Below are 14,381 nucleotides of genomic sequence, written 5' to 3'. Positions count from 1 at the left end.
AGACAGACATAGAGAGAGAAAGAGAGAGAGAGAGAGAGAGAGAGACTAAGGTCAATTTTGATAGCAGTCAATTAACCTACAAGTATGTTTTTGGAGTGTGGGTGGAAACCGGAGCACCCGGAGGAAGCCCACGCAAACACGAGGAGAACATACAAACTTCACACAGATAAGGCCATGGTCGGGAATCAAACTCATGACCCCAGTGCTGTGAGGCAGAAATGCTAACCACTAAGCCACCATGATGCCGACAACATTCTTAGGAAATTTCAAATGAGATTCTTTATATGAGGCAAATGAACTTAATATCCATTTATTAAAGGTGGTATATGATCTCAAAGTGATAATGCAGTAGTTACATTTGGTACAGGTAAATGGACAACCATCAACTAACTTTGTGCAATAAAGACATCCCTAAACATTGTATAGCAGCTGCAGTACCAAAAAAGGGTAAATGTTGCATCAATCAATAGCTACATTAAGTCAAATATAAGAATTTGTTTTTGGCTACATGTAATGTTTCCTAAATTTTGTTTACCACTGTTGTGTAGGGTTTTCCAGCTTTTCTCTGCATCTTGTGCTTGCATAATTTATTTCTTCCTTAAGCTGTTTAGAAGAATGGAGGGAAATATTGATACAAAAAGCTGATTGTAGTAAAAAAATGTGAAAATGTTAAAGTTGTGTTAAAAATATTATTAGCATATATGCCGTTTTATTGTTACTACAGCTTATTTAAATTGTGTAGTGCTTTACAAGACTGAGTAAACTACAGAGAATGACATACCAATACAAACATAAAATGGGGCGGGCTGGCCTGGGGGAGAAAAGGAGACAATATGTGGAATGTGGGCAAGTTGTAATGTTTTTTATGAGCAGAAGACCCCATGATTCCTTGGCCAGTTGGTTGGTATTGTCCCCTGGGCTGAAAATTGGCACCTCTCTCCTGAAAATACAAACTAGTACAAATGGTATATAACCCTGATCAGTCCATACACTACACACCCAAAAGTAAAAAAATGTTTTATAAACTGGCCCACATTTCCTGAAGTTTTATCACATTGTAATTGAACTGTTTCAATGTAAAATTATAGTTTAGTACAACATTTTTTAAATCAAAAGCATAATTTATATGTGATTTTAAGCAGTCTTGCTACAATGTAAATCAGAGTGTTTTTCACACCTGTCCTAAATCACACATTGCTAAATTAAGTCTTAAATATTTCTTCCATTGCAATCATTGTAGGCAATGAGTCCTTAAGGGGAATTTCGCCCATGTGGCTTCTTCTCTTGAAAGTTGTCTTCGGCTGAGAGAAACTATAGTGTTAGCGTTAGATAAAAAAATCAGCTTTTAATGACTTGTCTGTATTTCATTAAAATCTATCTCTCAAAACATAAACATAAAAGTCCTGCTATTTTCTTTTGTTTCTTTAGGATTCACACATATTTTTTAATTCTGCAATTTGGTCGCATTCTGTAATATAATATGCAGGCACTTTGAGCCTAATTCATGTCTGAACACAATGTGCACGTATTGTTGTGTTTTTAAACTTCAGCATGCAAGTTGAGTGTGGTTTTCAAATCCGAGCTCATGATGCGCTTCAATTTCAATCTGGATGGAAGTATGCTCTGCCATCAGAAACTGTGGGGCCCAGTGACGTCACCGCGACGCTCTCCCAGCCTATCAGTGCCTGGGAGGCGGAGCTGCAGCCACGCGGAGAAGAAGGTAAGAAGAAAAAGGGGCAGCACGGTCGGTGACTGAGGGGCCCGGACAGACGGAGAGGTCTGTCTGGGCCCCCTAGTCTGTTCAGGCCCCTCACAACAGTACTGGCCATACCCCCCTGATGGCGGCCCTGCTTGCCATACACAGGACTGCAGTATATGCATTATGCATATGTACCATAAAAGGTTATACCAGAACTAGGGGTGTGCACTTTTAGTGTTTTGTGTTTTGGGTTCTGATTAGCTTGAGGTTTTGGGTTCTGATTTGTTTTGCCAAAACACCTGACGAAAGGTTTTGGTTCTGATTTCGGGTTTTGGGTTCTGATTTATTTTTTAAAAAGCATAAAAAGCGCTAAAATTCTGTTTTTTTTGTTGTTTTCCACTCCTACGCTATTATTAACCTCAATAACATTCAATAACAATCATTTCCACTAATTTCCAGTCTATTCTGAACACCTCACACCTCACAATATTGTTTTTGGTCCAAAACGTTGCACCGAGGTAGCTTTCTGGACTGCGTAGTGGAGTGGGCCCGGAACCCAATTTGGTACCGGGGCCACAATACCTCCTCTAACTGGTCTAAATTCCACTGCACAGATAAAAACAAAGAGCATAGTATTAGAAATGGCAGTTCCTCTTTTTTGGAATTATAAAAACAAAGAACATAGTAATAGAAATGGCAGTTCCTCTTTTTTGGAACTACAGAAACAAAGAACGTAGTAATAGAAATGGCAGTTCCTCTTTTTTGGAACTATAAAAACAAAGAACATAGTAATAGAACTGGCAGTTCCTATTTTTTGGAACTACAGAAATAATGAACGTAGTAATAGAACTAGCAGTTCCTCGTTTTGGGAACTACAAAAACAATGAACGTAGTAATAGAACTGGCAGTTCCTATTTTTGGGAACTACAGAAATAATGAACGTAGTAATATAAATGGCAGGTCCTCTTTTTTTGGACTGCAAGAATATATTGCTCTATAATATTTTTTATATTTTTTCAATTATTTTTTTATATTTTTTTAATCTTTTTTTTTTATATTTTTTAGAGATTTTTTTTTTTTTTAAAAAAGATTTTTGGCTGATTAACAAATTGCTATGGACTTATCAGAAACAAATACAGGACAAAAACACCACTGGACTCAGCAGCACAGACACTGGCCAAAGCACCACTGGAATCAGCAGGACAGAGCACTGGAAAAAGTACTACTACACTCAGCAGGACAAAGCACCACTTGACTAAATAAATCAACAGGACAGAGCACTGGACAAAGTACTAATGCACTCAGCAGGACAAAGCACCACTTTAGTAAAGTTATCAGCAGGACAGAGCACATCAACCTCCCTCTTCACTAACCACAGGGAGAATGAATATGGCGGCCGCGAGCGGGGCATTTATGAGATCCGAGTCTCGCGAGATCCGACGCGAGACTTGGATGTCATAGCCTCGGTTTGGCTTCATTTGGCACCCGGAAGTTCCCAAACAGTGCTCGGATCCCGTCGGATCCACACTGTTGGGGTGGGCTCGGATTAGCGAAATCCGAGCCCGCTCATCTCTAACCAGAACACATATAAATTTTATTTGATCATAAAATAAAACAAATCAGTTTAATCATTTATATTAATATTTATTTTCAAATACAATTTTTTTGTTTTATAATTTTTTATATTAATTATATAAATAAAGATGTGTACTGCACATACAATATGTTTTTATTGTTTATCTTGGTTGCATACAGTTGTTAATAGCTACTGGCACACATACATGTAATTTCTAAATCAAAGACTAACAAAGACTATGCCGTGTCAGTTATCACTATCAGTCGGCATTTACACCTGCCCTGTAGGGGGTGCAAAAAGTACAGCTGAAAACAAATGTGCATACGACAAACACAGGACTTGAATCAGCCGCATCTGTGTTGGAACGTCTCCTTACTATACATGGACTAAGTTATTGTGAGAGATGCTAAGGGAGACAAAGCCACACAGACTACAATCCCCTTCCTGGACCCACAGGTACCCACCTGATCCTGAGGGACAACTATGAATACAGCTTACCTGCTGCTGCTCACAAGTCCTAGGCCACCCGATTCCGGTAGAACTCAGCCACTCCACAGGCCTTCGCCCGTGGCCCGCCCCTCTGGCCGTTAAGCCCGCCTACAGTGGGCGCAGGACTTGAGGTGCCCTTCCGGACGAGGAGAGGGGTTTTATATGCCACTTTCAGAAACCTAAATAGTTAACTATACAGGGATCAAGTGTCCCCTTCACTACCACGGGCCTACTGCCCTACTAATAACTGAGACCTACTGCCCCTTCTAACTACAAGAGCCTACTGCTCTTCTACTAAATCAGGGCCTTGTGCCCTGTTAATAACTACCAAAGGAGTCTTATGCCCAACAACTATAGAGGCCTTGTGCCCTGTTAATAACTACATAAAGGAATTTCTGCCCAACAACTACATGGGCCTTGTACCTTGTTAAAAACTATCTAAAGGGGCTTCTGCCCAACAGCAGTAGAGGCCATGTGCCCTGTTAATAACTATCTAAAGGGGCTTCTGCCCAACAACTGTAGAGGCATTGTGCCCCGTTAATAGCGTCTGCAGGGCCTTGTGCCCTGTTAACCATTACCTAATGGGCCTCTCCTGACTGCTCTAGGCCCTTGTGTCCTTCCTAACTGTTGTAGGGCCTTGCATTTCTACTGGGGACGCCCTATCTGTTAATCAGCCCTTATGCCTGTTATGTGGCTCAGGTCTAAGGCCCAGGGTAAGAGAGAAGGAGAAAGATGCCTTTATTAATGACTTTGTGCGCCAGAGGTGTGGGCGGGGACCTGGTAGAAAAGGGTGCACACAGGGGCCCTAGCTTGTCCTGAAATCTTCAGGGGGCTTTTCCGCGGTTGACCCCGTTGAGTCTTCAGGAGACCCGGCCATTGCAGATGTAGCCGCCGTGAAGCCACGATGGACAACAAGGGACCCTGTCAGGCGCCGTCCTGCTACCTGTCTGTTCCCCCAGTTGCGTCTGGTTGCCAGGCAACCAGACGCAATACTTCCGGTCGGGCTGCTGGGTCTCCTGCGCTTGCCCATCCTGTTGCTAGGCAACGGGATGCTAACCAAGTATCCGGCGGCGGCTGATGACATCGCCGCCATCCTCCCTCCTCATTGTTCTTCAGTACTATTTAAGGCAGTTCCAATCATCATGTCACTGCCAGAGTATTAGGTCTTTTCTTGCTCCAGCGTCCCAGTGTATTTTGGCTTTGTCTGACCACTCTTCTGTTCTCCAGTGTTCTTATTTACCCGGCTTGCTTGACTACTCTTTTGGATTTCCCCTGTGTACCTCGTTGCCAGCACGTTACCAGACCGGCTTACCTGACTACTCTCATTCTGTACCTCACTATATGACTTAGTGAAGACCGCGACCTGTGTGTCTCCTGCAGCGGAGCCCATATTTCCTTGCGGGGGGTTCTTGGTTAAGACCAGGGGCATGTTAGATTCCGCACCTTGTACTTGAGTTGTGCCAACATTAGCAGGTACCCTAAGCATAAGTTGTGACAGACCCCCGGGATGAATCTCATCCAGGTATGTCCCCCACAATATTCTGCCCCTTCCCACCCCTTTCCAGCTCTCAAGTCATAGACAACTTAGGGCTAGATTTACTAAGCTGCGGGTTTAAAAAGGTGGGGATGTTGCCTATAGCAACCAATCAGCTTCTAGCTTTCATTTATTTAGTACCTTCTACAAAATGACAGCTAGAATCTGATTGGTTGCTATAGGCAACATCCCCACTTTTTCAAACCCGCAGCTTAGTAAATCTAGCCCTAAGTGTCATTTGTGTTTGAACACGAATTGTATGCAGTTACGTTCATTGGCGTAATGTCCATTTCCAAGCATGCACAGAACTATTTCACACAAGCTACATTATGCAAATGGACGTACATCCAAACAAGAATCAGGCTATTTATGTCTAAGGGGGGTATTCAATTGTTGCTTTTAACGCGCTAAAACAAAAACAAAACGAGCGCTCCAAAAATATTACAGTTTATACGGTAATATGCGCGTAAATACCGTTAATACGGTAGTTTACTCGCTGAATGAGCTGCGAGATGAAATTTAGCGAGTAATTACCGTATTAACGCTAATATTTTTAGAGCGCTCGTTTTTTTGGGGTTTTTTAGCGCGTTAAAGGCAACAATTGAATACCCCCTTAAATGTACTGATTATGGACAATTATGTATGTAATAAAATGTATGTTATTCAGGAAATGTTTAGTTAATGTTTCAATATATGTTTCAATACAAATGTGCAGTGACTTAAAAATACTTTCCAATCCACATTACACAATGTTGGTTCTCATTAAAAAAGGTAGCCACTGTACCAGTACAACAGATAGATATACAATCACTCTCCAAATACACTGTATTGCAATCTGGATCCCCTTTTAATTCTTTACTTGAACTTATGTTTATTTGTTCCTGCAATGTAATGTTTATTGTTGATGTATGTGTCGTTTATAGTACCAAAACTTCTTTGGAGTGTCAGTTTTGTTAAAAGTTCATATCTTTTATTTTTATGTTTGTTTATAGGAAATAAAGAAACTATACATGTCATATGTATACACTATTTGTTGTGTAAAATACATGTAATATATTTTAAATGCTTATTAATTATGATGCTGACTTATAATAAAAAGTTTTGGGGAAAAAAGGTAATCATAGTAATCAATTTCAGTTATTTAAATTCCCTTGTTCTCTGTATACACAGCCTTCTACTATTTTCTGTGACAAGGATAATCATGGCATGGTCCAGCCAGCAAAAGCCAAGGTAACAAAACTGATGTGTCAGTATATACTGCAAATCACTGCCAGATGTATGAATATATACTTCCCACAAACATGTTAAAATGTAGTTTAATTTATTTGGTTTACATTTTAAAGTCACTAATTAAAGCACTCTCCTGTTTGCTTGACAATTACTATATTCCAGCACTTATTACTGTGGTGTTGTATAGCTTGGATCGGCATATGTATAGTTAAAGTGCCTTTACATAAATTTGTCCATTTGGTATCTATCATAATTGCCTTATTTGTTTATCTAACATAGTAACTCTAATGAAATAGTTATGTAGAACAGTTTTTTTTAATGCTACGCCCAAATGGGGAAAAAACTTGGAGCATCCTATTAATAATCTATTCTATATTTATTATAAAACATTAAACAGAAACCAATTCATAACACATTAATACACTTAGAAGGGTATCAGATTGCTGCTACTTCATAGAAGCTGTTGTGTGTCAACTTCAATTAGAAATAGAGAAATAAAGAAATCAAAGGAAAAAGTGCAGATAGATCCTATCTAAGGTGAACATACCACCGCCAAATTATAATCACATATAATACAATTTATTTTGAACTAATATAATATAAAATAATCAATAAAAAATATTTTCACCTTAGACAGGATCTATTTGAGCTTATTCTTTTGATTGTTTTATGCAGAATAGCTTATCAGTAATGATGATCAATAATATATGCAAATCCCTTACCAGTAGGTCTCAGTCTTAGTGTTTGCTATCTTACGTCCAGGTTTCTCCAAAGTCCTCTTGCCTTTAACTTTCTTTCACAAATATAATGTGCTGAAGAATTATCTGCCTAGTTTTGGAATCTTTGTGATCAGTTCTTAAGTTTCTAAAGAGACACTGATTACGCTAATACACCCTAGGCACTGCAAGTTTTTTCCCCCAATAGCATTCCCTCTTACCATGTGCTCTGCATTCCTGTAACAAAATGGGAGTCTGGTACGAGATAAAAAGCTTGAGCCAGCATGTACCCTACTCTTACATGATATATATCCACTCTTTTTAATCCAGTAACCCTTTCACATCTATGGGCATGATTCAGCGTTATATGTAAAAAATATACCCAAATGTACTGGCAATAATGCAAGTGATCAGGTGCATTTTTAGATCTGGATTTTGAGTTGCACATATCTTAAGACAACTACAACTGAAAATCCAGTATACAGATACGACTGGGGGGTAAATATGCTCTCTGGTATAAAGATACAGCTGTAGTAAAGTTAGGCCAGACATTATTATCATGATGATTGCTGCATGTTTACTGTTACAAAAAGACATATATAAATGCAGTTTAAAAAACGCTGGTATATTGCTCCCCAGAGGGTGATCTACTTGCAAAAGTTGTCATTAGCACCATGGCAGGCTGGAGTATTCACACTAAAAAAGCAAGACTCATAGGGGGAAATTCAATTAGCTGCAATGTTCTCAGGAACATCGCAGCTGCATATTTTTACCGTTAGTAAGGTAAAAATATACGCTGATTTCTGCACGCACCTCTATGGGGCGCCAAAAAAAATAAGCAGAGATTTCACTAAAACAATACGTGCGAGGTGTCTCCCTGGCTGTTCCAGACACACATTGCACGTATTTTTTTCTAAATGAATAGTGTGGGTTACCCATGTCATATTGTTAACCACCCAACATGGAGCTGACACCCCTAAAGGAATTCGGCTCACACAGTATGTTCTGCTCTTTCAACCAGTCCATGCTCAATAATACTGGGACTCTTCTCCGTGCCAGGGTATTAACTAAAAGTGAAAAATGAATGACAAACTATTGTGGAACTACAAGTCCCAACAAGCACCATCAACCATTGACTGCTTAGGCATGCTGGCTGTTGTGGAATTACAATCACCTGCCCTGACCTGCATCAGAATGCCCTTGGCTCATTGGAACATGTAATTCCACAAAAGTATAATAAAAAACACCACACCCTTAAAATAATTGTTTTAATTAAACTAAAAACACCAACACCTCATTTACCTTTTTATAGTATATGCCTAAATCTATAGGGAATTGTCTTCCTGAAGTAAGTGTTCCATAGGAAAAAAATTAAAAAAAATAATATAGAATGTGTATAACTTGCTGCAACGAGAATGAATGAACTAACATTAACTACAGGGTCTAGGTGCAAGTAGTGTGCATGTGACACATTTCTTTAATTATCTTATTTATATCTAGCTAGACAAAAGATAAACTACAAGCACACCAGTCCCGAATCCAGCAGCCAGGGACACCATATCATCCAACACTGCACTAACTTGTATCCTGTGTATCCTGTTCCTATATGTGTACAATAAATCAAAACTTAAAACTCTCCTTTTTGCCTCCTGGTCTCGGGAATGGAACTTGTATCCCCGTGCATTGGTCCCTAGGATTTTTGATCCAATTTACCGGAGATGTGGCTCTAACTAAACATCCCTGTACTGTGTGTAACAGGTGATGCTGCGATTCCCGTTCGCCTATTGGAATACTGATGTAGACTTTTAATCTTTTAATTAGAGATATCTATATGAGGGGGATATCATATTTCAAAATATTGCAGGCCAATTGTGAGGTGACTTCATTGTGGGCTTCAATGAGATAATATACAATGTGATATCCGTCTATGTACCTAACACTTCCTTGGTTTGGTAGTAGAGAGTGCACTGATGGGAGACAATGGGGGGCTCAGCTTAAAACCTGCACTGGGAGTCTGTGAACCTTATGTAGAATAGATTAGGATAATGTATCTTTAAATATTTTGTCTACAAAAAATGTGAAGCTCTGTGGCTAATAATAATCATTCACCTGACCTTTTCAGTCACCACTTTTTGTCAGAAATGAAGTCTAAGAAAAGGATTCTGACTAATGATTGTGTAATTTATGGGACTATACCAGCTAATAACATAGGATTTTCTGTGTTTCTATTACATATTGCCTCAGGGACACCAGCAAAATTTGGGAGTGGGCCAAAGAGGCATTATACCATACATGTCGCCAGGGCTGCCCAGTACAAATAAAACAGGCAGATACCTGGCTATCCCCCCTTAACCCCCTTTTTTATTATATCTAAAATGTTTTCCTTGATATATTCTGTTACTGGATTAATATTCTTGTTTTATCTTTCTGTACCCTGTAATGTTTGTATGGCTAGGTTGTGAACATTTGTAAAAATGAATAGATATTATTGAAAATGAAAACTGGCTTTTCTTGTGCAGAATGTATTTTTTTTTTTAATTTTCATAGATTCCTTACGAAAAGTAAAGATGTATGTAAAATGTCAGTCAGTGTCTATGTGGTCTGCGGTTGGTAAATGTTATCTGAGGAGAGAACCCAATGATGCCTGGTAGTTCCACTATCTTGTACTCTGTGACAGAGGTCTAAAACATAATTGACAACTGTTGGGAAATTTACAGATAGTCAGTAAATATATAGCGACATTTACACCCATGAGTAAGAAAAAATATAGTTAATTAAAAATCTGCCATTTCCAGACATTACTGCATATGTGAGTACCGAAGTAATGAGTTTTAGACACTGAATTCTTGTAGTTGCCTTTCTTACATCTCTGGTTCTCCTTCTCCTTTAGATATTGCTGCTACTTTCATTTTTGGAGAAATTTTCTATAACGTGTATAAATCTATTTATTATTTGTGGAGATTGACAAACTTGTTCTGTGTAAAACAGACATGATGAGATGAGGCCTAAGAATCCAAAGACATCATACCTATATATGTAAATCCATACTAGCATATCCTACTGAGTTTAAGCATAGGCAATCATTTATTAATTTCATCAACTGTTATCAATTTTTTATATATGGTGAGTTTGAATGCTGACTTTTACTTGATTTTAACATGATGGACCAGAGTCATGAAGACACATATCTGCCGATATTGAGCGAGTTATACCCAAAATCAGTCTGCGCATGTCCACAAGTGCCCCATACGCCAGAAAATGCAGACCTGTCCACTCTGTCTTCATATGCAAAGGACACTCTACAGCCTACGATTTTGGGGAAGGAAAGTTGCTGGGAAGGGAAGTTCGGCTGTAGTCAATTTACAGTAAGGACGTGCCAAGCTCGAGCGCACACAGCCACGTCCGAATCAAGCTCTGGGAGTCTCAAGTTACTTGTTTTTCTGCCATATCTCTTGCTCCAGTGATAGGCTAGTTTAATTCCTGAGTCCTAGTGATATCAGTATCTTATGCATACTATAACATGTGTCTGCAATCAGGAGCAACTGTAAAAAATGTCTGTTATGTACAGTAGACATTAAGGACAGCCTAATAAATTGTTTTTCCAAGGGAAAAAGATATATATTTAAAAAAAACTTTTTTAAAAAAAATGTAATGTATAAATGACTATATTATTGACAAGTAATTGCTTAACATTTTTTAGATGTTATATTCCACAAATGTATTATTATTATTATTATTATTATTATTATATTCAACATATCCTGCAGTGTCTGATCTATTGGAGCAGAATAAACCTACACCTATAGTCAACACCACATGTACCTTTAGATCCGTCCTTGTTGACTTCGGGAGCCGAATTACGTGCAGTTTAGAACACACAGACAATGTGCTAGGTATTTATTTCTTAGTGACCCAGGTCCTATGTGTTGCTTTAAACTCATTAAGCATTCATAGAAATTGCAGTTTTGTGGTAAAATCCAAGTTTGTACATGTTTGTCAATGGAACTCCTGTATTGGACCTCCCAACATGCCATCAGACCTCCAGAGACCTTCCAAACAATGTACTGCAAATTAAACCACTTCCCAACTCACGTACCTTGTTGTTTCTCTGCCTCCATTCTTCTTCTTCTGCTCTCTTATTTCTTCGCATGATGCGGTGGCTCCCAATCACTGATAGACTGGCAGAGCATTGCATGGTCACCTGCCTAAGGACAAAAGCAAGATAAACCTGAATTGAATGGAGGCTAAATATGGATTAGACAAAAGTTCTACTGGTGTACTGATGCCTGAGAGATAAGTTGGTTCTAGGTAGAGTATTTTAATAATATTTTGCCACTGGAGCACTGTTTTATTGATATCCATGGAGAGATGTATATTACATTTAAACGCAAAAAGATACATTGGGTTCGCTGAGCAGAACAATGTAGCCTGTTTTATTGAACAGCTACAGAAAATATAATAAAAAAAAAACAATTTAAAACAGCAGTATGATTTGTTTGGGCCTCTCATTAAGTCACCCCCCAAGCATTCCATTATTATAAATTAGATGTTCAGAAGTGCATTCAATGTGTACTTACTGCACATTTACCCATCATATGCAATCGTTGGCTTTGCGCACATACAGCTGCATGCTCATTGCACAATTTTTAAACTTTAAGGTTGGTGATAATTTGTTTAAGTATGCAAATGGGGGAAAGCTGAAATAGGAATAAGGGAGAGAATAAGGAGGTATGGGGGTAATATAGAGCACTTCAAGTGAAATTCTCAAATACATTAAGATTTTACTCAGGTAAACAAAACACTTTGGATGTGTGCACCTTATCCCGTATAGAGGTAAATGTGCACAACACTCTTCCTGCACCATTTGTATAAGACACTAACTCTACTCCCTCCATTATCTAACATTCAGCCCATGGCTTTCTGGTTGACTCCTGATTGACTCTATTTCCCTCCTCCCATTACAACACTGCCACTATCACATGTAGCCCTGTCTTTACTAACACAATCACATGAGTGGACAGGTCACACTGCCTCCCACAAGATATACACATTCATCTCCTGCTACTGTGAACATTCCAATGATCTGAACTGGGACCTTAAGACTTATATGATTTTGCTTTTTCAAAATATTACGTACACATGGACATGTAAATAAATATTTGGACTATAGCATGCATATATGCATATTTGGGGTGCACATCTTTTATAGAACTAGTGCACTTTGAACACTTAATAAAACATGTAAAAAATAAAAAAGTTATATAAATTCTATTGTTATTAAATTATATTCATTAATCATACTATGTCCTTTTGGATAGGAAGGATGGGCCTCATTTAGGCATGAATATACGTTTTGCCGTACTGCACATGCGCCAAAATGAGTGTGTCTAGATTTGTGTGTATCATAGACCTCCTTACGCCTAGAGAGATATATTAAAGTAATTCTATAATTTTCAAATAAGCATTGCCCAAGCGACTGTATTGTGTTTCTAACGCACAAAGTGATTTATTTTAGCAGATGTAAAAAGTTTAACAGTTCAATACATGATTGTAATATAATACAGTACAGTACAGCCAATACCAAAAGATACATACATACAGCCGCGCTACGCTGCGCTAACCACGGGCACCAGTGAACAGTAATTCACCCTTGAATACTGTGATCAGAGTAGACTGAGGCTAGTGGGGGTGCAGCTATGATTATATATACAGTCAGTGTTACAGAGTGAACAATAGAGATGACGTGGCTTGCTTCTATAGGTCCAGACATCAGATGGGTCCAGGGTAAACAGGTCATAGGCTAGTTCAGACTAAGGAATCCAAAGGTGGGGGTAATCTCTCCAGGGGATCTGCTCCTTTCTTCCCGCCACTGCTCCAGTTACAACTTAGTCCATTAGCATTTCATAGCCAGCATCATTCTGGCTATTTATTCCCTAACATCAATAACTAGAGTATGCAATATGCGATCTCTTCGGCGATGGAACCGGACAGCTGCTGATGAATAGGGGTTTAATATGATACTAGACATGACATATAACCTGAACCTTAAATATCACTGCAGTGTACATATAATCATATTATATAAATTAATAATAAGCCAAATACTATCTGCTCATAAATTACACTGTAACGGAACCAATATGAATATGAATTATATAGATAACTAAATGTTGTAATGCGAGTGTGTACGTGCGTATTTAACCGTGCGATTGTACTACGCGCTGTGTTAGGTGGCGTACGGATCTGTGTTACGTGGCGTACGGATCGCAATCGCACGGCAAACAATATTAACCAATATACTTTCGTTCATCCAATTATACGACTTCGACAGATGGAACAAGTTGCTGACAATCGCAAGTTGAGTACAGTAAGAGCATGTGCATGTAAGTTTAGTACGCCCCCTGAAGATGCAAGAGAAGTAGACATGGACACATCCCAAGATAGGCCTCTTAGAAGACATGTGTACTATAGAACTGGTGCAAAGATATGTAATAATGACGATGACCACCAGCAAAACTATCTAGCTGGGTCAGTTTGGCTGTTTGCATATTAACCTGTCCAGCTGATGCTACTTAAATCATTAGTGAAGGGCTATATTATATCAAGTAGCATCTGTAAGCAATGGACTTCATGGGGTAAATGTATGAAAGTCCGTTTTTTTCAACTCGCCTTTACAAGCCAGCGCCGCTTTAAATTTTAGCTGCAAACTCGCCGATTTCTGGCGAGTTGAAAAAAACGGACTTTCATACATTTACCCCCATCTTGTTTAAAGTTGCAATATATTTTGATCCCACTAGATTGCACTGCTGTAGCGTAAAGATTGTGTAAGTTAAAAGGAATGCTAAAATGGAAATGTTTGAATTTGATGTTACATTCTGTATAGATAACTGTAATTAGGATGTGGTACTTCATTGTAACTTGATAGCCATACTGTAACATATGCTTTTGTTGCCTGCCTTCCCCCATATCCCTGTGGGATATGCATGATTTCCATGATCTGACTTCTTAATTTAAGGTACTAGAGTATCTAGTTCTAGGATAAATAAGAAACCCTGAAACTTAAAGCAGCCATCAATTTGCATTGGTTATTTGTCATTGCCACTTGGGATACTGCAGGAAATAGATTCTTAGTTAATT

General features: G+C 38.7%; 1 protein-coding gene across 5 annotated transcripts in view; it reads right to left on the bottom strand.

The window, feature by feature from the left end:
* LOC142161523 (equilibrative nucleobase transporter 1-like) overlaps nt 1-7,382 on the bottom strand; it is a 125,765-nt gene extending 118,383 nt beyond the window's left edge. For all 5 annotated transcript variants that reach the window (XM_075217212.1, XM_075217211.1, XM_075217214.1 and 2 more), the window contains exon 1: nt 7,251-7,382. The gene's annotated coding sequence lies outside the window, so the exon portion shown is untranslated. The remainder of the gene's footprint in view (nt 1-7,250) is intronic.
* Between the last annotated feature and the right edge of the window lie 6,999 nt (nt 7,383-14,381).

The sequence above is a fragment of the Mixophyes fleayi genome, chromosome 6, assembly GCF_038048845.1.
Source record: "Mixophyes fleayi isolate aMixFle1 chromosome 6, aMixFle1.hap1, whole genome shotgun sequence".
In the NCBI taxonomy this organism is placed as follows: domain Eukaryota; kingdom Metazoa; phylum Chordata; class Amphibia; order Anura; family Limnodynastidae; genus Mixophyes; species Mixophyes fleayi.
The sequence above is the reverse complement of the archived record's forward strand: the minus strand, read 5'-3'. Positions and strand labels throughout refer to the sequence as shown.